This window comes from Engraulis encrasicolus, chromosome 3 (assembly GCF_034702125.1).
Source record: "Engraulis encrasicolus isolate BLACKSEA-1 chromosome 3, IST_EnEncr_1.0, whole genome shotgun sequence".
Taxonomy (NCBI): Eukaryota; Metazoa; Chordata; class Actinopteri; order Clupeiformes; family Engraulidae; genus Engraulis; species Engraulis encrasicolus.
The window spans coordinates 5,866,444-5,891,443 of record NC_085859.1 but is presented as its reverse complement, the minus strand read 5'-3'; the positions used below and the strand labels follow the sequence as shown (position 1 = coordinate 5,891,443).

Genomic DNA, 25,000 nt, shown 5'->3' with positions numbered 1-25,000 from the left:
AAACGCTGCCCCCATTAGAATTGCTCATATCTCGGAAAGGGCTGAGCCGAAAAATGTGGCATCACCAGGTACTGACAAGTCAAGGGTAGCATGAGCAATACAACTGCATGTTGAAATTGACCAAACTGTCCCTTTAAAGTGCAGCAGAGATTAAGTGCATAATAAATACGACCCCCCCCCTCAAACATGCACGCGCGCACACTCACATACACACACACACACACACACACACAGAATGTCCAAAGGATAGATGGATAACATTTAAGACAGTAATGTTCCTCAGCAGTCCTGCAAATTCAAAAGTCTAATGGCCTGGTGGTAAACGCTCTTGGCCAGTCTTTCAGTGCCGCTCTGAAGGGACCTGTACCTTCTACCTGAGGGTAGCTGTTGGAACAGATGGTAGGCAGGATGGTGGCTGTCACGCAGGATGTTATGCACTCTCCGTAGACAGCGTGTGGTGTAGATGGTACTAATCTCTGGGAGAGGCATTCCAGTGATTTTCCCTGCTGTTTTCACCACACGCTGGAGTGCCTGCTGATCTGCTTTGGAGGAGCTGGAGAACCACACTAGGAACCCATAGGTCAGAACACTGCTGATGGCACAGTTGTAAAAGTTCACCAGCAGTGGTCTGGGGATGTGGTAGCTCCTCAGCTTCCTCAGGTAGAAAAGGCGCTGCTGGGCCTTCCCAACAGCAGAGGCGATGTGGGTGCCCCAAGACAGGTCCTCCGCCAGGGTCACTCCCAGGAATTTAAAAGTCCTGACTCTCTCCACCTCCTCTGACCCGATGGAGAGGGGTTTGTGATGCTTCGGCTGTTTCTTTCTAAAGTCCACAATCATTTCCATTTACTGTAGCACTGAGCTGTGTGTGTGTGTCTGGGGGGGGGGACGGGGGGGTGGGGCTGGGGGCATATACTGTAGCACTGAGCTGTGTGTGTGTCTGGGGGGGGGGGGGGCTGAGGACTGTAAGAGGGGGGGCTGTAGTCAATAATTACAGTGTAGCACCGAGCTGTAGCCATGTAAAGGGTGACGGCAGCGAATACAAATGATCTTTTATTTCCTGCCCTCTCACACTCTAATGTATGCGGACAAAAGGATGTGTCCTCCAAGAAGACAATAAACTCTAAACTACGTACACACTTAAACTAAACTAAACTCCCCATTACACGTTCACACGTCTGCCCTCTATTGAAATCTTGTCTGCTCTTATTAAACGTTACTGAGCATCTTGGAACCCTGATGGATAAGCCCACCCCTTATCAATACCTGTCTTATAACCCCACCCCTTATCAATACCTGCCCTATAAGCCCACCCCTTATCAATACCTGTCCTATAACCCCACCCCTTATCAATACCTGTCCTATCTAATCCCTTAATTAATCCCTGATGGATAAACCCACCCCTTATCAATACCTGTGCTATCTAATCAATTAATTATTCCCTTATCAATACCTGTCCTATAAGCCCACCCCTTATCAATACCTGTCCTATCGCACAGACAACCTCTCCCCAATCAAAACAAATCCCAAAACTGATTGGCACAGTCACAGAATTCTAGAATACACATGAGGGAGTGGGATACACACACACACACACACACACACACACACACACACACACACGCGCGCGCGCGCGCGCGGACACAAACACACACACACACACACACACACACACACACACGCGCGCGCGCACGGACACACGGACACACGGACACAGACAGAGAGGGAATCATATTGGGAAACATACAGTCCACTCCAGGGGGGCTTGACGCTACAATACTGTAGGCCTAATTATTTATGCACAGGAGAAATTGGGGTTTGAGATTTGTTACATTTGCTGTGTTGCGATGTGTTGCATATTATGCTTGGTTCAAATTGGGATTTTCCAAAATGATGGGCATCCTCAACAATCACATCACATGAAGGTGTCACTTCAACAAACTGCTATATAGATGTAATGGGAAAGGCTGCGCTCATGTGCCTGTGGACTACACGTTACCGTAATGACGTATGAGCTGACGTCATCCTGACACACTACCGTAAGGATGTTACACCCACGGCGGATGGTAATCAATTAGTGATCAGGAGAGCTTTTATTCTTTGTTTAGGCTGTGCGACCGTGATGAGTGACACTGGTTGACCATTTGCTTGATCCGATCTGATTCGGTTTGTGCTCCGCGTTGGAAGTGGAGCTGGAGATAACCTCATTGTGTGGAAGGTATGTTGAATCTTTGTGCGCCTATCTGTTTAGCGTGTAAGCGTATGGATCCTAACGTGAGTTGTTTGTGCCAGGGGTAACTCAGCGCTTTCTCGGCTTGTGCTCCGCGTTTGATGTGGAGGTTGAGGACATCTCCCGTTTGTGAAAGGTAGGCTCGATGCTTTTGTGTTCATGTATTTTAAGTGTTTAAGCGCACAGCTTCATGCAAATCCTCTGTTTACGGCAGGGGTTGCTCAGGTGGCTACCTCCCCTGTCTCTGGTTTCTCTGCTGCGTGTGGTGGTCGCATTGAGTCGTGGTGCAAAAGCGAGGACTAGGCGTCCGTGACCTAAACCCGATTGACGGTATGTAAAATGGATGTGTTAACTTAAGTTGGTTTTAATTTTCTTTACGCGCATTCAACTAAATCGCACTCACTCCACAGGTTGCGTTGGGGCGGAGCGCTCGTTCTCTACTTTCTGTGCGTCAGCGGCATCATCTGCGGTGGTATGTAATTAATGATGATGATTCCACCGGTATGTCTTAAATCATGTTACTTCTAGTAGTAATTTGTTTCCACATTCATAGGTGCCTGACTCCTTGGTCAGTTGGAATCCTCAGTCTACCAGCTGATAGCTGTGCCGCTGTTTTGTCTCTGTCCAATCCGTACGTCTGCTGCTAACTTTTCGCTGCCCGCAGCTTTGGGTCAGTGCCCCCCCCTGGACGCGGACGTGTGTGTGTGTGTGTATGTGTGCGTGCGCGTGTGTGATCGTATCTTTTTGTTTGTTTCCCTTCGTTTATTTGTATTTTGTTTTGTTTGTCTTGTCAACCCAGTGTTTGTCTGGCCTAAATGCATGGCTTTTGGCTGCGCTTATCTGGGTTTGCGGGTTAATTTAGCTTGCAGTGCTGTATTTCTTTTGGGTTTGCATGGTATGACTTCTTTTGCTTTGCTTGCCGTGCCATTATTTTATTTGCTTTGATTTGCTTTGCCGTGTTATTTTGCTTGCTTGGCTATCTGCCCTATTTTGTCACAATTTAACCCTGCTTGCATGCCAGGTGAAGCGCATTGGTCCAAGTGGCCTGTGTTTTTGTTTGTCCCGCTTCATGTGTCATTTTGTCTCTTATTCCAGGAGTGGAGCGGGTTCTCAGAAGGGAGGCCGGTTACCTAGTGGCAGACGCCCTCTTGTTGTGGTGTGTTGCACTCTTTACAGTGTGTAGGCTAGTAGTGTAGCTCCCAATTGTGTGTTTTTGTAGTATCACTATAGTCCACGTGTGGCCTCGTGGGCCTGTTACGGAAAAACGCCTCCCTCTGGTGGGTCCCTCCTCCACTCCTGTTAATGTTGTATGTAGGCATCGTGTCTGTCTGTGTTGTGGCCTAATTCCCTATTTAATGTCAATAAACTATTAGTTCACTGCATATTATTTTTCTCTCCTTACCATACCAGGTTTTGATTTGTCTTTAAATAAATTCTATTATGTGAATGGAATTCTGTCTCTGCTCTTTAATTGCAACGAACCTGTGTGCTTAACCTTCTGGTATTACCAAGTGATTGAGGTTTTGGTTGGTTGTTGGGGCTATTCCCCATGGCGTAGTCGACTACTTATTGAACTTTACCCAGCCCCACTACACAAAGAAACTTGGTCCTGGTGAACTGACTTGGAAATGACTTACATAGTAAAGCCCATTTGGGAAACTCCAACTCCCATTGTCATTGTGACACAGCTCTGCACCGCACACAAGCGATGACTGCCGCTACACACAACGAAATTGCATTTTATCCCTCACCCGTGCAAGGGGGCAGCCCCCGATGGCGCCCCAAGGGAGTGTGGCGGCACGGTACCATGCTCAGAGTACCTCAGTCATGGAGGAGGATGGGGGAGAGCACTGGTTAATTACTCTCCCCACCAACCTCGCGGGTCAGGAGTTGAACCGGCAACAAGTCTGACACCCTAACCACTTATCCATGACTGCCCCATAAATATATTTGGAATTATAATGTTTTATTATATGGTTGTGACGTCATCTGTCGAATGCTCCATTCATTTCAACGGGGCTCCCCAACGTTCGGACGTCTGTTATTTTTCGATAACGGACGGGTTGGTTTATAACAGACCGCTGTCAATGGCAACAAGACTTTTCACTGCTAAAGCGACTTTTCAACAAGACTCTAATCAGCTGCTGTGATAGACAACACCTGTTGTCCTGGCTGTTGCCTAGCGGTGTTCCACAACGGCACTGTTTTGTTTTGCGCAGCAACAATCTTAACATTAAATAGGCCTAAAGAAATGTCCCCGCCATGTGTGAATCATTTAAGTATATCCATATAATAAGCGGGTTAACTTTCGGCGAGTCGGTCGCTTTGTGGAATAGCAGCACTTCAGAGAGAACAAGACCCCTCCGCTCCGCGTCGGGGTCTAAAGATTCTCTCTGTCGTGCTGCTATTCCACGGTAGCGACCTTCTCGCCGAACGTTAACCCTTACATAATGTATAGTCAGTTATATGATAAGGAAGGAATGTTGTAGCCTTAACACTGAGATGGATTCTACAGTATGCAGACACTTTTCTTCCCTTACCTTTGTAGTTTGTTCTGTAAAGTTAAACACATATTGACAAACATGACTGCATGTGGTCCAGGTGTGGGGGAAAAAACACAAAATGGGACTACTGTTGATGCCTAACCGACCGACAGACAGATTAGAAAAGGTGGAAGTAGAGGCAGAGATTGTGAAAAGGCACCTGGAACCTAGAAAATATAGTAGCCTAGTAGAGGTCAGGGGTGGAAAAGTAACTTATTACTTTTACTCAATATTGTACTTGAGTAGCTTTTATGAATACTTTGTACTTTTTAAGTAAATGTTTAAATTAATAATTTTACTTGTACTTGAGTAGCCTACATTTTGACCCAAGTACTTTACTCAATTACACTGGAACCTGGCCTGAGTACTGAGTAAAAAAAATGACTGAGAGACAAAATGCCATGCACAATAATGCCACAATCCGCCAGAAATGAAAGATTGTGCAGGATGGCACACAGCATTTCCACTATTTTACTATCTTGTATCAATGTATTGGATGATGGCTGGTGCCAAGCAAGAGATAGAGGTTATGGAGGACGATATTCAAGAAAAATAAACTTGACATTCTCAAGAGGAAAGCTAATTAAAAGTAGCCTAACTAAGTACTTTTTACTCAAATTACATTTTAAGTGAAGTACTTTTTACTTTTACTTGAGTAGATTTTTAGATAGGTACTTTTACTTGTACTTGAGTAGAATTTAGGCAAAGTAAAGATACTTTTACTTGAGTACACATTTTCTGTACTCTTTCCACCTCTGGTAGAGGTACGAATGGGGGAATTCTGGAATGGCATTTATGTTGCATTCTAATGAACTTGCATTACTACACAATGCCACTAGATGGTAGCAGTACTCCATGAATACACCACTCACATCCAGGAAGTTGGGAACGCCACAGGTAAAAACTAATCTAATCTTGAGTTGCACTGGAGAGCTGTTGCATGTCGTCGCCAACCTGTCGTTAAATACTTAAGAAAATGGCTGAAGCGATGGCAAGTAACCAGGACATTTTCATGTGTCCAGTTTGTTTAGATCTTCTGAAGCACCCTGTGACTCTCAACTGTGGACACAATTTCTGTTTGGATTGTATTGAGGCTTGTTGGGATAAGGAAGACGTGAAGGGCGTTTACAGCTGTCCCCAGTGCAGAGAGACTTTCACTCCGAGACCCGTTTTAAAGAAGAATCATGTTTTCTCTGAGCTCGTAGATCAAATGAGGAAGAGCAGAATTAAAACTGCTGCTCCTGTTGAATGTGCTGCTGGACCTGGAGATGTGACGTGTGACGTCTGCACCAGCAGAAAACTCAAAGCTGTCAAGTCCTGTCTGGAGTGCTTGATGTCGTACTGTGACACTCATTTAAAAGCTCATAATGAACTTATAGGTAGAAATCACAACATGCTCGATGCCACATGCCAGCTACAGGAGATGGTCTGTCCTCGTCATAAGAAGGTTTTTGAAATGTTCTGCCGCACGGACCAGAGTTGCATCTGTCTTCTGTGTATGGTGGACGATCATAAAGGCCATGATACGATTATGGCTACAGCAGAGTGTAGTCATAAAAAGGTAAGAGGAGGAAATAATGTACTTGTGTATTAATTAGCCTATATGCACGGCTTCATGCAGTATGTAGGCCTAATGTATGTCTATTGTGAACAAAATGTGTTATTTCTACATTGGACTTATAAGCCACACAAGAGATCATTTAATCTCAAGGGTTCAATGTCTGACATTCTGTAAAACATTGACAGGCCAACTTCAGTGTTGCCTGCCTCCTACCTGTCATACAGGTTCTGCCAGTCTGAATGTGTTCCAATATGCGACCTTGCCTCCTACACTTGTGCTTGTGGCCTCATATCAGGAAGTAATATGTCATGATGACATCACTGACAACAGCATTATATTCCAATATCTTGCAAAAGCTCAATTGGGTCATTTCACGTGAAATCAGACACTTTGGGACCCGACCGACCCGGATTTCAATCATACTTGGTGTGCCTTTTCAGTAGCAAGGTAGCACCCCAGAACTGCATTGGTTTGAATCTGACACTAATATTAAGGGAGAAACAGACTAGGAAAGGTTCACATGTGAGGGTAGGACACTATACATTCAGCCTTGAATATATCAGTCAGTGTTAGTCACAAAAAGATGCCTGTGGTGTTGTTTGAAAGGTCTTTTCTGGCTCTACATATTACACAATCACCTTGGAATACAACTACTCTCAGAATATGAATTATGATAAATTGAAAAATTAAAAATTGAATATCTAAAAAACTCATATTTTAAAATGGCCAGTTCCTTGTCCAAACGTAGCCGGCAATGTCATGAGCAGCACCTAAAATGCTGGTGTTCGGTTTGTTATTCATTTCAGAGAGAAGTTGACTCACAAATATGGCATCATACAGACCACTTACTAATAATATGGTAATACCATAGTAGCATCACATGACAAAACAAAAACAAAACAAAAATGGTCAGTGTCCATGGTCCCAGGTTTCAGAAACTAAGGCAGATGTCCATTTATACACACCAAATGATGATATGTGAATGTTTGAACATTCCTTCTCTGTGTACCTGTGCCATCTTCCCTTTACCGTACTTTAAAGAGATAATCAATGGCTACACTCTCATTTTGTACTCTACCAGTGTATTTGAAGCAGCAGCTGTGTCCTTTGTAGATAACGTATAAGTACGTCCCGTTGCAGTTACAGGTTCCACTACCAGAAGCACATCCTGATGATCCATGACAAGTACCATCATGAAGCTGAGAACCTGTTGAAAAGGTTTGAATCTGCAAGAACTATTCCAGGTACTCAAAAACTACACAGCTTCTGCCCATTGTCAATGGACACAGTGGAAGTTAGGCCATTTTCAGCATTCAGAGAAGGCAGAGTTGAAAGAGTGAGCTCAGTAAAGGAATGTGTTACATTTTCAAGCATCAAAGGGTATGTTGTAGCTGTATATGATGGCAACTGGTGGCTAGCATGTGCTGAGGAATGTATGCCAAGCACTGGAGAGGTGAAACTGAACTTCCTGCATCCTCATGGGCCATCTCCATCCTTCACTTTTCCCTTCAGACCAGATAGACTTGTCATGGATCATCAGGATGTGCTTCTGGTAGTGGAACCTGTAACTGCAACGGGACGTACTTATACATTATCTACAAAAGACACAGCTGCTGCTTCAAATGCACTGGTAGAGTACAAAATGAGAGTGTAGCCATTGATTATCTCTTTAAAGTACGGTAAAGGGAAGATGGCACAGGTACACAGAGAAGGAATGTTCAAACATTCACATATCATCATTTGGTGTGTATAAATGGACATCTGCCTTAGTTTCTGAAACCTGGGACCATGGACACTGACCATTTTTGTTTTGTTTTTGTTTTGTCATGTGATGCTACTATGGTATTACCATATTATTAGTAAGTGGTCTGTATGATGCCATATTTGTGAGTCAACTTCTCTCTGAAATGAATAACAAACCGAACACCAGCATTTTAGGTGCTGCTCATGACATTGCCGGCTACGTTTGGACAAGGAACTGGCCATTTTAAAATATGAGTTTTTTAGATATTCAATTTTTTAATTTTTCAATTTATCATAATTCATATTCTGAGAGTAGTTGTATTCCAAGGTGATTGTGTAATATGTAGAGCCAGAAAAGACCTTTCAAACAACACCACAGGCATCTTTTTGTGACTAACACTGACTGATATATTCAAGGCTGAATGTATAGTGTCCTACCCTCACATGTGAACCTTTCCTAGTCTGTTTCTCCCTTAATATTAGTGTCAGATTCAAACCAATGCAGTTCTGGGGTGCTACCTTGCTACTGAAAAGGCACACCAAGTATGATCGAAATCCGGGTCGGTCGGGTCCCAAAGTGTCTGATTTCACGTGAAATGACCCAAAAGCTCATTTGTAAAGTCATGTTCTCATTTGCAAACTGGATGGTGAATGAAGAATCATCCCCCCAAAAATTGCTGTGGCTGGGCTGACAGCTGTGAATCTTTGTTTTCTCCACGGAGGAGGGGCCAATAGGCGGGGCAAGGTCACAAGCACGAGTAGAGGACGCAAGGTCGCATGTTGGAATGCAACCTCTGTCTTGTGTTTGAACTGTGTAGGGTTGTGGCCAGATTAGGTATTGCAACTACGCTGCTCACTGAACCTGTGCTGCTGCCAAATTTGATCGTTTTGTGAACATTCACTAAATAATGAACTATTTAGGTCTACTAGTATGATCAAAGTTACAGTAAGTTATGCAGATAAAAATGTTTATTTTGTTCAATTCAAAATGGCGGACAATGGATGGAGAAGATCCCCCTTGTTATGAATGAAAAGTACCATTTTCCCAGTCTTAATGAACAGGCCTACTTTGAATTTGATGGTGGTGGTAATTATTCATGAAAAGGTAACATTTGTGAATGGGCAACATGCATTTTGGAAATAAACAACAAAAATATTTTGGCATGAGGTCACGTTGAATCAGCTGATTGGGAAGAATTTGTGCCGAACTATTTCACAACAATGCATCCTATAACACTCTAATAAATAAATAATAAATTCAAAATATGTTGCTTTGATTCCTGATGGTCCAGGAGGAGTTGGGGCAGAGCCAGAGGAGATGCCAGCAGATAATCCAGTTGAAGGAGAAGGAGCTGCAGGAGCTGAGGAAGGCTGTGGAGACTCTCAAGGTGAGAACTGACCAGACTGACTCTATTCAGAATGAATGGGCTGTGCTCACTTGACAGCGCCCCCTAGGTGAACTGCAGGCATGGATAAAATAGGGAATGGGGAGGCTGTTTGTAAAAAAGGCTGTGAACACATGCGAACAGACAGCAGACCCTAAAGAGAAAAGACCTGCCGTCCTGAAGCCTGTACGTTGATAAAAATAGAGATGCCGAAAAGTACACTTGGTATGCTATTTCTAGATGGAAGAGGCTGTTACAGAAGCATAGGAAATGTTTGTTGTTACAAGACGTAGCGCGTACTGACTCACTGGACTGAGGACATCATCAGGAATGCCCGTGTCTGTGGTGCCCACTGCATATCTGAAGTGCACATCTTATTGTGACCTTCTGTTTTCTTGTTTTGGAAAAAACACCTGACTAGTTTCTGTACAAATGAATGGTGCATGATCGATTTTGCACCAACAATGCACACGCAGCCAAATTACATCATATCTGACTGATTCTACGTTTCGAGTGTGCTTTTGGCAAACGCAAAATGTCAATTATCAGTAGTTTAAAAAAAATAAAAAATAAATGACCTAGATGTATCCATAGTGTAAACATTTAAGTTTCCAAACAAACAAATTGCCATTGCCATTGCCATTGCCATTGCCAATCATTTGTTAAATATTTCAATGAAAGCAAACATTTGCTTGATTATTTTGTCAACGGTGTTATGGACAAATACTATGTCATTTCAAGCCTATATAAAAATACTACACAGTTGAAACAACATACGTTTGAAAGTCCTTATGTCCATTAGCAGCAATGTTGTCATTCATCCATGTAACTGATGGAAAATGTAATTGCTGAGCTTCATAAGTAGGATTTTATTATTCACTGTGATACTTTTTTCATTACAAATCCCTGTAACGTCTGATTTGAATTTAGTCACCCTCCTTACACAAGACTTGCCTCTTCAGAGATAATCCCTAGTATCTGTTCATAGGGTTTTTTTTTAACACAAAAGAGACCAATAGCACAAAAAAACTTTCAAAATGGTCAACTATGTTACTCAACTGTGTTATGGTCAACAGTGCAGGGGAACAAGTCTGCACTTTTTTTAGGAGAAAAAACAGCAGACAAACCCGTCTCCCTAAAACACAAATGATTTTGTTTCTTTGTCCATCAATATGGAGATAAATTAGCAAAAACATGATGTGTGACACAGTTGACGGTGGCACCGCTTGACATTTCAGCCATTTTCAGGGTGTTGTGCTAACTGAAAACCTCAGAGCTTCCACCAAAACACCTTTATCAATTCATGTCTTTGTACACTTTGTCTGTGTTTTTCTACTTTCGATTTCTAATTCAGGTTCTTGTGATTATGTTGAGAATACAGTTGACAGGCAATTTTCCCGCTCTAAGACCATAAAAAATAATGAATTCAATTATGGAAGAGGTGAACTCAAAATTCACGAAACAGTCTTCACATCACCACCCAAAGAGAATTTTATGGCGTTGGTCAGAGGACTTAGGACCAAACCCTTACTGATTTATGGCGGGGATTTCACTGTGTGACACGGTTAACACAGTTCTCTGGGACGCACACATAATGGCCAATTTAATGCATAATGGAAAGTACAATAGACTTAACAGTGTTGTCATATTGTGAAAACTACAGTGAATCAACATTTGCAATGATCTTGGACAAAACAAGGTTTTTTACATGCTAATAGGAAGACTGAATCTGACATTTGGGAAACGAGGACGGCATGAAAACGTCCAAAAACCAGTATTAAATATTCATTCTTGCAGAGGAAAATAATGTTATGTCTTCACTCTCTGTATTATATGAAAGATAAATGTGTGCTAATGTCCAAAACATCATTGGATGCAGTTAATAGTTAGTGGAATTGGCAAATGAAATCCATGGACTTAAAAGCGTGTATATAGGTCACATTGTTTACCAGGATTTAATTGCAATTTAATTAAGTCAACAATTACACAACCCCATAAAATTGTATTGAATGATAGTGTGATATCCTACAGTGGCTGTAGCAATCATCACACTTGAAAGGTTGTCTCTTTTGAGTTCGTGCCGTTTAATATTTCACACACTCATACAACAACCTAACATGTCTCTAGCCCAGGGGTGTCAAACTCAAATGGACTGAGGGCCAAAATCAAAATCTGTAACAAAGTCACGGGCCGAACTCATCATGTATTTAATAAAATGGACTCAAATTGTGCGAACATGCACTTTATACTCATAGTTAAATTCCGCACATATTCTTTCCCATCATACAGGTACATGGTAGTTTCAATATGCCTTGACATCCTGTGTTCCCATGTTCAAGTCTTGTTACCTTACACATTAATGGTGCATGTGGGCCAACTGTAACACACATCTGAAATGACCTCGCGGGCCGAATAAAATGACTCCGCGGGCCAAATTTGGCCCCTTGGCCTGAGTTTGACATCCCTGATCTAGCCCGAGTCTTGATCTATCTTATGTCCCCATAAGTCTTGCATTACATTAGGTAGGGAGCTCCCCCTAGAGGCGTTAACCATAAATGTTAATACATGTAGTCTAACTACCACAGATAGTAATGTAGGTGTGTGTGTTTGTGTTTGTGTGTGTGTGTCCTATCAGTCTGGTGCACAGACAGCAGTGAAGGAGAGTGAGAGAATGTTTAATGAGATGATCCACTTCATTGAGAGAAGGTGCTCTGTGGTGACAGAGCTCATCAGAGCTCAGGAGAAGGCTGAGGTGAGTCGGACTGAAGGAGTCCTGAAGCGACTGGAGCAAGAGATTGCTGAGCTGAAGAGGACAGATGCCGAAATGAAGCAGCTTTCACTGACACAGGATCCCATCCATTTTCTCAAGGTAGCCAACTTTACTTTTTACAGAGTTCAAACCATGGTTCATGTCAGTAGGTCTATCTCACCCTAGTGTGTGTGTATCTCTGTGCAGAACATTTTGTCCATCACTGGGATGCCTTACAGCACAATCTCAACCAGCGTGACCTTCAGCCAAAGCTTCTCCTTGGAGCCCCTGAAGAAATCTGTGTCTGCACTGAAGATGCAGATGGAGGAGAAATTAGATTCCATCTTCCAACAAGAAGTAGTCAAGATATCTGCAGCAGGTTTGACGACCCTAGACATTATAACATTTCCACCATTAGCAATGTATTATCCATTGACTGTGTAAGGTGAGACATGACCATTTCATAATTAGTTTTTTTGTGTTGTAGCAGCGAAACATGTCCAGATCATCCAGAACATACAGAGTGAGTGTTCACCATACACACACACACACACACACACACACACACACACACACACACACACACACACACACACACACACACACACACACACACACACACACACACACACACACACACACACACACACACACACACACACACACACACACACACACACATCTGGCTTGCTGCAAGGTACACAGCTACACATTTTGTGCCTGAATGCGTTGCAGTGCAGGTATTATGTGAGTTTTGTGGGCGGTAGTTCACCTCAACATAAGGTAGGCTACCCTAGATAGGCCTATTATGTGAGTTTTGTGGGCGGTAGTTCACCTCAACATAAGGTACCCTAGAGATATTATGTGAGTTTGTAGGCGGTAGTTCACCTCAACATAAGGTACCCTAGATACTTCTATTTACTGTCAATGCCTAGATATTATGTGAGTTTTGTGGGCGGTAGTTCACCTCAACATAAGGTACGTAGACACAGGATGTAATATTGACACCACAACGAGGGCCACATTTCCATGTTGAGGTCGTTGTAACTGTAAGCAGCTGAGAGGGTTGCTTAGTTGCAAATGTGGGGCATAAGTCCATCTTAATTTTTAATACTTTGGGGGGTGTTTGCATGCTTGTAATGAGGTCAACGAGGCGATTGAAGACTGTTATGAGGTCAAAATGGTGTTTGTTCAGAAAAGGTGGAGAACCACTGCAGTACAGTAGAGTGGGGAAAATATTAATGAGAGGCCTCGTTGGCTGTCTGCCCCTTAGATGATACTTCCAGTGTGGCGCACAGTGTTCTGTTACAGTGTAATGATAGTTTTGCCATTAGTGTGCCATCGTTGGCACACAGTTGAAGGCATACGTTAAGTCACAGGGCATATTCCTGTTTGCACACAGTTGAAGGCATACGTTAAGTCACAGGGCATATTTCTGCCTGTAGGATTATTTACTTTATGCCTGCACCAATAATTATTGAAAAAAACAATAATGTGTCTTCTACATAAATACCAAAGTTATACTGGTCTGAAGCCTATTCAGGGGTAGGCCTACAGGTGGGATCTCCCTCTCCAGATACGCAAACTGCCTTTTGATTCTGACGGTGAATAATACTTAGCCAGCTGCTTTGCTTTCTTCTCATTTAAGCTAGTTAATTTGCAGACCTCTGACACACAGTCTATGAACATGGCCAAGGCTACTATAGATGAGTGCCACTGTGGACGTTTTATAGCCACTGGCTGTGTGAACTACTGGTTGATATGTGTCTCTTTTTTAACCCTTCTGTTGTGTTCGGGTCATTTTTGACCCATTTTCAAGCTTTAGTGTGAAAAAAAACACACTTTCCTTTATTTTCTTGGAATGAGGCTTCATCTAATCCTCAGTCACAACCATTTCAACACACAAAAAAATATGTTTTATCATTTTAGTAAATTTTAAAGGTCCCCAAAAAAATCTGTGGTGTTCGGGTCAAAATTGACCCGGCATAGATTTTTGGTTGTTTTATGCATTCTGAAAAGCTGTTGGTTGCCCTTTGTCTTCAGTTTGGTGATTCATGGTGAGAAAAATATATTCCTTGCCTAAAAAAAAATTTGCCAGCTTTTTCATATTACAAGTTCAATATAGCCGCCGGACAGTCCCATACACTACAATATGTCATATCTCCTGTTGTGAAAGGAGTACAGTACTGTAGATAAAGAGAAAGATTTCAGCGGTGGAAAAAATTTCATAGGTGTTATAGAAAGAATTTTATGTGGATTTAAACAAAAATAGGCGTGTGCATAAATATGGGTACCCCAAAGAAGGTATACCATTAATATGAAGTAGAGCTCACCTTTGCAGCACAAACTGGTTTTAATGACTTTGGAATCCCTTCAGTCATCAAGACAGACATGATTGGTCATTAAAATGTTATTTATCATACAAAATAGTAGACGAGGCTTGTCCTAAGTCCTGCCTTGGAGAGTGGAATATGGTGGGCTCTGAACAAACTGTAGTTTGTTGAAAAATAGTTAAAAGGGCATGGCTAAAGGATGCTAGGAATGGTAACAGGCACACTACAGAACACCTCCATAGAATTACAAGACCATAGCTGCTGATAGTGCAGACTTAGACATGGGTCCTTCCACGTATACTTTTCGCAAGGCAAAAGCTCATTGGATGGGTGATGCATAAAAAGGCTTTCCTGTGTATCCATCAGAAATACGTTGTTAAACTTATGCAGAAAGCTTATCTGGACAAGCTAAAAGCATTTTGGGAACTCATAGTGTGGTCAGATGAGACTGAGCTAGAGTTATTTGACCTTAACAATGGGAGGAGGACATGGCAGAAAATGCACCCATAAATTCTATGACCTCTGGTCTAAAACACACCCTACTATAGGTCTGCGTGGATAGTATACATGTCAAGTCTAACAGCGCACAAGGGTTTCCACGCTTGAAATGGAAGGACTGGGATGGACACAGGATTCCACTCGTTGTCTTTTTTAGATCTGGCCAATTACAGCTACCCTTAACATCAGTTGTGGAGGAGTACAAGGTGGCAAGGTGCCGAGTCATCCTTACCCTACGGGATTCCAGCGATGACCTGGTCAATCAAGCTGGCGTTACCACCAGGTCAGGACGAAAGTGGGCTGCCAACACCGCGGTGGAGCAGGCCGTGAGCTCCCTAAAGCTCAGAGATATAGTTGGTAACCAATGCACCCACCGGCAAGGCCTTGGTTCTGCCCATTTTCAAACCTGGCGAGAAGCGAATGCAAAGACCAGACGAGGGATGGTGCAGGCGGAGGTGCGGAGCAGGGAGGAGGAGAGGCGAGTGGCCAGGGCGGTTGAGCAGGGCTGTCAGGGCGCCTGGACGAAATGGGACTTGCCCAGGCGCAAGGTCACCTGGAGGGACCTGTGGCGACTAGAACCATACCGCATCTCTTTCCTCCTGAGGTCCGTTTACGACACCCTCCCTTCGCCAGTCCATCTGCACACGTGGGGGCTAAGGGAGGATCCACTCTGCAAGCTGTGCAAACAGAAGGGGACTCTTGCGCACATACTGTCTGGCTGTAAAACAGCTCTAGCCCAAGGGCGGTATAGGTGGCGCCATGACAAGGTTCTCCGTTCTTTGGCTGACACCATTGAGCGGGAGAGGGTCAAGAGGAGGCCGACTGGCACAGCCCCGCAGCGAGCGATAACCTTCCTGAAGGAAGGAGTGAGGCCCACACTGACCACAGTGAGGAAGAGACCTAACATCCTTCACACCGCAAGCTCCTGGGAAATGAGGGTGGACCTTGGAAAGAGGCTGCTATTCCCAGACGTCGTCCAAACAACCCTCCGTCCCGACATAGTGTTGTGGTCGACAAAGGACCAGAAACTAGTGCTGGTTGAGCTCACTGTGCCGTGGGAGGAGGGATGCGAGGAGGCGCATGAAAGGAAGGCCACAAAGTACCAGCAGCTAGCCCAAGATTGCAGAGACAAGGGCTGGCAAACGTGGCTGTTCCCCGTGGAAGTCGGGTGTCGGGGCTTTCCATCAAGGTCGGCATGGAACTTCTTGTCAGCTATTGGCCTGGATGAGCGGAGCAAGAAACAAGCAGTGCGAAGAATGGGAGAAGAGGCAGAACGTGCCTCGTGTTGGTTGTGGAGTAGGAGAGAGGAGGAATGCTGGAGGTCAGGAGCAGATGCGCAGTGAGCTGGCCACTCACTGTTGGGCCCACCAACCGGAGTGGTGTTGTGGTTAAGGGCCGAAACACCCAGTGAAGGTTGGATACCACCTGACGATATCTGCTCCTGGCCAAAGGCAACGGCTACCTACTAAGGTAGCTGTGGTAGGCACCCCTAGGTGTATGCAGCAAATTCAACCCTGGGTAACCAGTGGCATCTGGGAACAGACTAGATGACAACCGAGAAAGGTCGGTGACGCTGGAGAGACAGCTGACCTCCAGGAAAGACTGGCGCGGGCTCACAGGGCTAGCAACCCTGTGGGCAGCACTCGCAAGAGGGCACCAACCAAGCTACGAGTCAAACAGATGAACAATACCACCAGAGTCTCCCGAGAGGGGGGGCGGAAGAGAGACTCAAAGGGACGGACACACCGGTATCGGCCAGGACAAGAAACACGACTACGAGAAAGCTAAAGCAATCAACATTAACGGGAGAGGAGTTCACCGTACGGTGCCATTGCGGAAAAGTCTGCAAAAGTGCCAGAGGACTCAAGCAACACCAGAGCAGGTCTAAATGTGGAACATCAGCTAGTCAGGAGCAGCGCACAGACCAAGTGTCTGGTCAGACGAAGGAGAACTTCAGCCAGGAAGCACCCCACAGTGCTGAAGATCTCTCCGCACCTGAGGAGCCTGAACACCAGAGACCAGTACCGGTGAACTTCCCTCCATCATCCCCATTCCAGGCAGCTAGGAGAGAGAGAATCAAGTGGCCAAAGATGGCAGACAACAACACTTGGGCACAGCTTGACGACGACCTTGAAGGGATCTTGGAAGCAACCTCATCAGGTCCAGTGCACAAGAAGATCGACTCAGCCACAACGATAGTGTACAACCTTGCCAAGGAACGTTTCGGTATAGTGGAGCAGAGAGGACAGCGCCAACTGGAGCAGCAACCAAACAGGAGGGAGAAGGTGATCCGGCGCCTGAGAGGGGAGATCAAGGCACTCAACAAGAGATTTAAGATCAGCCCACCAGAAGAGAAAGAAGGCATCAAAGACCTAACGAGCAAGCTACGAAACCAGCTATGCAAGGTGAGGAGGGCGGAGAACCTCCGGAAACAGCGGCGGAAGAAAGAGAAGAGGCGAGCCCAATTCGTGAAAGACCCATACCGCTTCACAAAGACACTTCTCGGCCAACAGAAGTCTGGTACACTCTCTAGCTCTAAGCCAGAGGTAGAAGAGTTCCTTGTGAAAGCCCACAGCGACCCCATCAGGAGTCAGGGTCTAGGCACGAACCGTGACATCTCTAGGCCGGGCACGCCCACAGTTGAACTGAATGCAAAGGAACCTACCTGGCAGGAGGTCCAGGACATCGTACTCAAAGCCAAGTCTTCAGCTGCCCCCGGCCCAAGCGGTATACCCTACAAGGTGTACAAGAAGTGCCCAAAGCTTCTAAAAAGGCTGTGGAAGATCCTTAGGAAGATCTGGGCTAAGGGGACTGTCCCATCAAGCTGGAAACTGGCAGAGGGATGTTTTGTTCCAAAAGAAGAGAGGTCCTCTGCAATCTCCCAGTTCAGGACGATCTCTCTTTTAAGCGTGGAATGCAAGATCTTCTTCTCTGTCCTGGCGAAAAGGATAACCTCGTATATGACGCAAAACCATTACATCAACACGTCAATCCAGAAAGGCGGGATTCCAGGATTTTCGGGCTGCCTTGAGCACACCTCCATGATCAGTCAGCTGATCCAAGAAGCAAAGCAGAAAAAAGGCGACCTAACAGTCGTCTGGCTAGACCTCGCTAACGCTTACGGGTCAATACCACACGACCTTATCCAGGAGGGACTCGAGCACTACCACATCCCTGCGTCTATACGAGACATGATCACAGGCTACCTTGCTGGATTTAAACTCAGATTCACGTCAGCGCTCTTCACCACCGACTGGCTGGACCTCCAGAAGGGGATACCAACAGGGTGCACCATCTCCCCCATCCTGTTCATCATGGGTATGAACCTGCTGATATCCGCAGCCGAAGGAGTAACCAGGGGCCCGAAACTGGACTCTGGAATTGTCCAACCAGTGCTGCGAGCCTTCATGGACGATATCACAGTAACAACCGTGACACACGTCCAAGCACGATGGGTCCTGGATAAGTTGGGCAGTGTTGCGTCCTGGGCCGGCATGCTCTTCAAGGCCAGAAAATCTAGGCACATGGTGATCAAGAAGGGTAAAGTTACCAGCAAGTTCACCCTTCAAGTCCAGGGCGAGGTCATTCCATCAATAGAGGACAATCCAATTAAGTGCCTGGGGAAATGGTTCAACTCGTCATTGACAGATGGATCCAGCATCGCAGAAGCCGTGAAGCAGACGGAGGAATGGCTGAGGAAAATTGATCGATCTCTACTCCCGGGCAAGTTCAAAACCTGGCTATACCAACATGGCCTCTTGCCCAGGCTCCTCTGGCTTTTCACTGTCTATGATTTTCCTTTGTCCACTGTCGAGACCATAGAAAGGAAAACCAACAAGCATTTGCGGAAGTGGCTGGGCATCCCCCCAAGTTTTTCCTCAGTCGGCCTATATATTAGATCTGGCCAATTACAGCTACCCTTAACATCGGTTGTGGAGGAGTACAAGGTGGCAAGGTGCCGAGTCATCCTTACCCTACGGGATTCCAGCGATGACCTGGTCAATCAAGCTGGCGTTACCACCAGGTCAGGACGAAAGTGGGCTGCCAACACCGCGGTGGAGCAGGCCGTGAGCTCCCTAAAGCTCAGAGATATAGTTGGTAACCAATGCACCCACCGGCAAGGCCTTGGTTCTGCCCATTTTCAAACCTGGCGAGAAGCGAGTGCAAAGACCAGACGAGGGATGGTGCAGGCGGAGGTGCGGAGCAGGGAGGAGGAGAGGCGAGTGGCCAGGGCGGTTGAGAAGGGCTGTCAGGGCGCCTGGACGAAATGGGACTTGCCCAGGCGCAAGGTCACCTGGAGGGACCTGTGGCGACTAGAACCATACCGCATCTCCTTCCTCCTGAGGTCCGTTTACGACACCCTCCCTTCGCCAGTCCATCTGCACACGTGGGGGCTAAGGGAGGATCCACTCTGCAAGCTGTGCAAACAGAAGGGGACTCTTGCGCACATACTGTCTGGCTGTAAAACAGCTCTAGCCCAAGGGCGGTATAGGTGGCGCCATGACAAGGTTCTCCGTTCTTTGGCTGACACCATTGAGCGGGAGAGGGTCAAGAGGAGGCCGACTGGCACAGCCCCGCAGCGAGCGATAACCTTCCTGAAGGAAGGAGTGAGGCCCACACTGACCACAGTGAGGAAGAGACCTAACATCCTTCACACCGCAAGCTCCTGGGAAATGAGGGTGGACCTTGGAAAGAGGCTGCTATTCCCAGACGTCGTCCAAACAACCCTCCGTCCCGACATAGTGTTGTGGTCGACGAAGGACCAGAAACTAGTGCTGGTTGAGCTCACTGTGCCGTGGGAGGAGGGATGCGAGGAGGCGCATGAAAGGAAGGCCACAAAGTACCAGCAGCTAGCCCAAGATTGCAGAGACAAGGGCTGGCAAACGTGGCTGTTCCCCGTGGAAGTCGGGTGTCGGGGCTTTCCATCAAGGTCGGCATGGAACTTCTTGTCAGCTATTGGCCTGGATGAGCGGAGCAAGAAACAAGCAGTGCGAAGAATGGGAGAAGAGGCAGAACGTGCCTCGTGTTGGTTGTGGAGTAGGAGAGAGGAGGAATGCTGGAGGTCAGGAGCAGATGCGCAGTGAGCTGGCCACTCACTGTTGGGCCCACCAACCGGAGTGGTGTTGTGGTTAAGGGCCGAAACACCCAGTGAAGGTTGGATACCACCTGACGATATCTGCTCCTGGCCAAAGGCAACGGCTACCTACTAAGGTAGCTGTGGTAGGCACCCCTAGGTGTATGCAGCAAATTGAGTTTCAGTCGTAGGACACAAAAGGTGAAAAACCTTTCAAACAAAAACACAAAATAAAAATAATTAAACAAAAACCATTGGTTGCCGAGTCATTTGTTACACAAATACAAATGCATTTTTTACCCAAAGTAAACGGCTCATGTGAGAAAAGGTGAGTATAAAAGGTAAACGTTTTGTAACCATTTTAACCACTCGAAGGTAAGTATATTTTGACAGTTCTCTGTGTAAATATGTTTAAACCATTTTCTCAATCAGGAAGTAGTTAGGCATTTCAGGCCAAGTTTCAACAACCGTGTTGAGATGCTACCAACAAGCATTCAACCGGTTCTGACATTGTTTACAACAGGCATAAACTAAACAGAAATACTGACACCGATCAATTTCCTTTGAACCATCAGCCATTTAAAGGCCGTTTGTGTGCATTAATGATACAGGAAACAAATCAAAATAACACAACGAAAAGAATATGCACGTCTGTGATATGAAACATGTTGTTTACCACAGCGTCTGCAGACAGCAGTGATTACATTAAACCCAGAGGTAACAAGACAGACAGAAGCTGCTAGTGCAGCGATATATTCGTAGTAAGTAAAAGTGTCCATGAAGCTTACCGGTAGCCTCTTAAGTCCTCATTGCCCCTTGTGCTGTGAAGATATATTTGTGAACTTTGCGCATTCTTACTGCAACCACTGCCTTGCTGCTTCTTTTGCCGACTGGCCAAACGCCAACTCGGCATGTCTTTTGTTCAGAAACCCCGCTCATTACGGGCAATCAGCACCTTGATGGGGTTCACCTGTTCACGCACCACGCACCTCAGCGCAGCGAGGAATGGAGCAGACAGCTGTCAATCAAGCGAGCCGTGCCAAGGCACCGCTCGACGCAACAATACACACTGTAAAACTTATTACAGTTAAGGGCCTCACTAATTATTTTCAAATAGCATATTTTTCAAAAGAATGTTCAAGTGTCAGTCACAAAATTAGAGCTGAGCAGAGTTTGGACGTTGCATCAGGACAGTGTTTACACTGCACTGATCAAAATTCAACAATTAGTTAATGCAAAACAACAAGTACAATGTCTTGAAATGGTCATACCAATCTTGAGATATCACCATCATTGAAAAAGAATGAATTTATTTGAACCAGGATGTCTAAAGAAGACAGATGAGTAACCTGACTGAATTAGAGGGGTTCTGGATAGAATAATTGGCAACTATTCAGTAGCACCAAGCAGTTGGAACTTGTCTTCTTGTATAGCAAGTATCCAAAGGCCATTAGATCAGCAAAGGTGAGCTCTACTTCGTATTAATCGTATAGCCTACCTTCTTTGGGGTGCCCATATTTATGCACATGCATATTTTTGTTTACATCCACAGAAAATTCTTTCTATAACACCTATGACAATTCTTCCACTGCTGAAATGTTTCTCTTTCCCTACAGTTTAACATATGTTAAAAGGAAGTTGCTACTGTAAAAGCTCAATGAGAAATAAACCGATATAATGATTCTCCAAAAGGGTGCCCAAACTTTCTCATGGCACTGTATAATGAGATTTTCTGCACATTTGTTTGCAAAATAAACGTTTGCACATTATTTTGTCCAAAAAACGTATCAAAATGTCACAATCGCACCCAAACATGTAGAACTGGTCTGATACTTTCCATAAAGTTCATGTGGCACTGAGGTAATGGCCCATGTTCATAGCATAGTGGATTCATATGAATAGTGAGACTTTTTTCATGTTCACTGAGGTGTTCATTTCCTATATCTTTGCATTAGATTGGCGGAATAGCTGTGACTCTGTTATTTTGTATTACCACACTAAAATCATATGAATATTGAAAAACACCAAGTCAACATATTTAAACATTGATTTTATGCACTGAAAAACTAATTTAGTTGACATTTGGTCTTTATCCTGCCATAAATCTCTTTGGGTTGGTTTGGGCCTGAACACCACAAATGTCACCATTGATGATATGTTATTAGAGAAAAACTAATAAAATAAATTTGGGGGTTGTTGTACTCTCATATCAGCTGTAATACATGGACAACATAGTGAATTTATGCAGGTTTTGATAGTTTTGGTCATCAAAAACTATTTGCATAATGTAAGATAAAAGACCTGTAAAGTCAAAAAGATGAATGAATAAAGAAGTATTTCCATTGATATGAATACATACCAAGTTAGCTATGTTATCACGGGTCAAAAATGACCCGAACACCACAGGTGTATGCAGCTTATGAACACAACACAAGGGTTAACAAAGCACAGGTCCATATATGATTCAAAGCTAATTCCTATTTGCAGTACTGTGATGGTCTTTAAAGTCTCATCCACAACAACTGTCTGTATGCGCGTTGATGGTCCGTGAAGTTTGCGCCATTCCGTCGCTGTAATATTCACAATGCGATTGTGACGGGCGGTGCATAGGCCTTTGAAAGCTCTACACGCATTCATAATGTGCGCTGTAAAGTCTAATATGAGTTGTCAGTTGGATACCAGAGAGAAAGGCTCTATTGAATTGGGAGAATTTGGTGTTTGGCTGTGATGACAAATTTCAGAATGCCTGTATTGAGAGCTTGTGCAGTGCAGAGTGACTCCTGGTAAGAAGCCTGGCAGCTGCATTCTGAACAGCTTGAAACCGATTGATAGATTTGTCATAGAGACAAGTTAAAAGGTAATTGCAATTAGAGCTTAGATCTTGACCAGGACACCCCTGTAAAAGAGATTTTTAATCTCAACGGGTTTATTTTCCTGGTTAAATAAAGGTTACATTAAAAAATAAAAAATAAATAAAGAATCAAACCCGACCCTACCGAAGCCCACACTCATTGAGCCCGGACCGGCTCGGCCGTCACTTTAACTGTAAATTATGAGCCCCAGACCGATTTAAGCCCGACCATTTCTTAATATTATGGATCGTTGTAGCTGTTTTCAACTACAGTTTTAAGCAGATTGAAGTGAACCAAAGAAATATTTTTCTTGATAAACAATGCAACAAGGACGACACATGTAGCATGTGCGTTTAAAAGCATCCAGGTGAATCAAAAACGGCCGACAATAAGCGGAACATGCTTCATGCTGTAAACTGGTCTCAACTTTACTTTTCTCATCTCGTATACTTTTTCCTTGGTCATTTTGATGATGACCACTACTGGATTGTAAAGGCAGACTGTAAACTATAGATTTTGCGTCGATTGACAGTTGATGGCAAATTTATTTAAACCGGAGAATTGTCTGTGGTAGTCAGACGCAAGTGGAGGCGGAGCATCTACAGAAACCTCTGACTAAATTCTTTAGTTACCGTCCAAATGAATAGTGAGACTGAGTTTGTTACTCGCCAAAGTCGATTTTTAGGTGCCTGGCGCCCGTCAGTGCCAAGCTTTGACACACACGCGCGCATGCCATGTCAATTCAGCACAGCAGTGTTACCTTTTTACCTGCTTGCCAGTTGAGGAAAACTGCGCATGATGCTGCCTTTTGCAATTTCGTAGTCTGACTTCACTTCACTTCAACTTTATAGGCTAGCCTACACATAAAGAATAGTGTTTAAAAGCATCCAGGTCAATCTAAAACAATAGGCCGACAATAAACGGAACATTACATGCTGACTAGTCTGTTTACTATCGTCTTCATGCTTGAAACTGATCTCAAACTTCTTTACTTTTCTCATGTCGTATACCTCTGGCCTTGGTCATTTTGATGATGACCACTACTGGATTGTAAAGGCAGATTGCAAAATATAGATTTTGCGTCGCTTGTCAGTTGATGGTTAACTTAAAGCGTAAGTGTCAGAGGTATTTTAAGTCAGACGCAAGTGGAGGCGGAGCATCGAGTTCAGACACGGGAGACATGCGAGTGCCTGAAGGCTCATAAGACCACAGCGACATCTCTGACTAAATTCTTTTGAAAAATCATGGCCAAATGCATATGAGACTCAGTTGCACCAGTCAATTCAGCACAGCAGTGGAGGAAAACTGCGCATGCTGCCTTTTGCAATTTCGTAGTGTGACTTGTGCAACTTTGATCACATAAAGAATAGTGTTTAGAATATTTTGTCTAATTATTGTCCAACATAATGTTGCCCGTATCAATAAGCCCCCTAAGATAATGGTTTAAAAAAAAAAAAAAAGCTTAATCACCCCCGCGGCCCGGTCCGATCCGACCCGAGGATAGTGATGGAAAATACCAGACCGACTCGGCTCGCGGGTCGGGTTGGGTCGCTTCGGGCTCGGGCTCGGGCAGAGAATCTAAACTCTGATTGCAATAACCACAATAAGCAATCTGAATCCCCCTAAGGACCTACAGAGTGCACCCCCCATCTTTACCTGTCTGTTTCACAGGAGATGCTGCCCTGATATATTTACCTGCCTGTTTCCCAGGAGATGCTGCCCTGATATCTTTACCTGTCTGTCTCTCAGGAGATGCTGCCCTGATGTCTTTACCTGTCTGTTTCACAGGAGATGCTGCCCTGATGTCTTTACCTGTCTGTTTCACAGGAGATGCTGCCCTGATGTCTTTACCTGTCTGTTTCACAGGAGATGCTGCCCTGATGTCTTTACCTGTCTGTTTCACAGGAGATGCTGCCCTGTAAGATGTCTAAAGCTGGAGACTCATGGTGTCACTTTGTCACATGATCTCCACTGCTTTGATCGAATGAAGAGCATATTGTGGTGTTCATGCACTTGTTTAGTCCAATGTGATGTT

At 44.7% G+C, this 25,000-nt stretch overlaps 1 protein-coding gene across 1 annotated transcript in view; it reads left to right on the top strand.

Moving 5' to 3' along the window:
- The window catches only part of LOC134445614 (tripartite motif-containing protein 16-like), a 52,222-nt gene that overhangs the window by 24,698 nt on the left and 2,524 nt on the right, over positions 1–25,000 (top strand). The window lies entirely within an intron of this gene.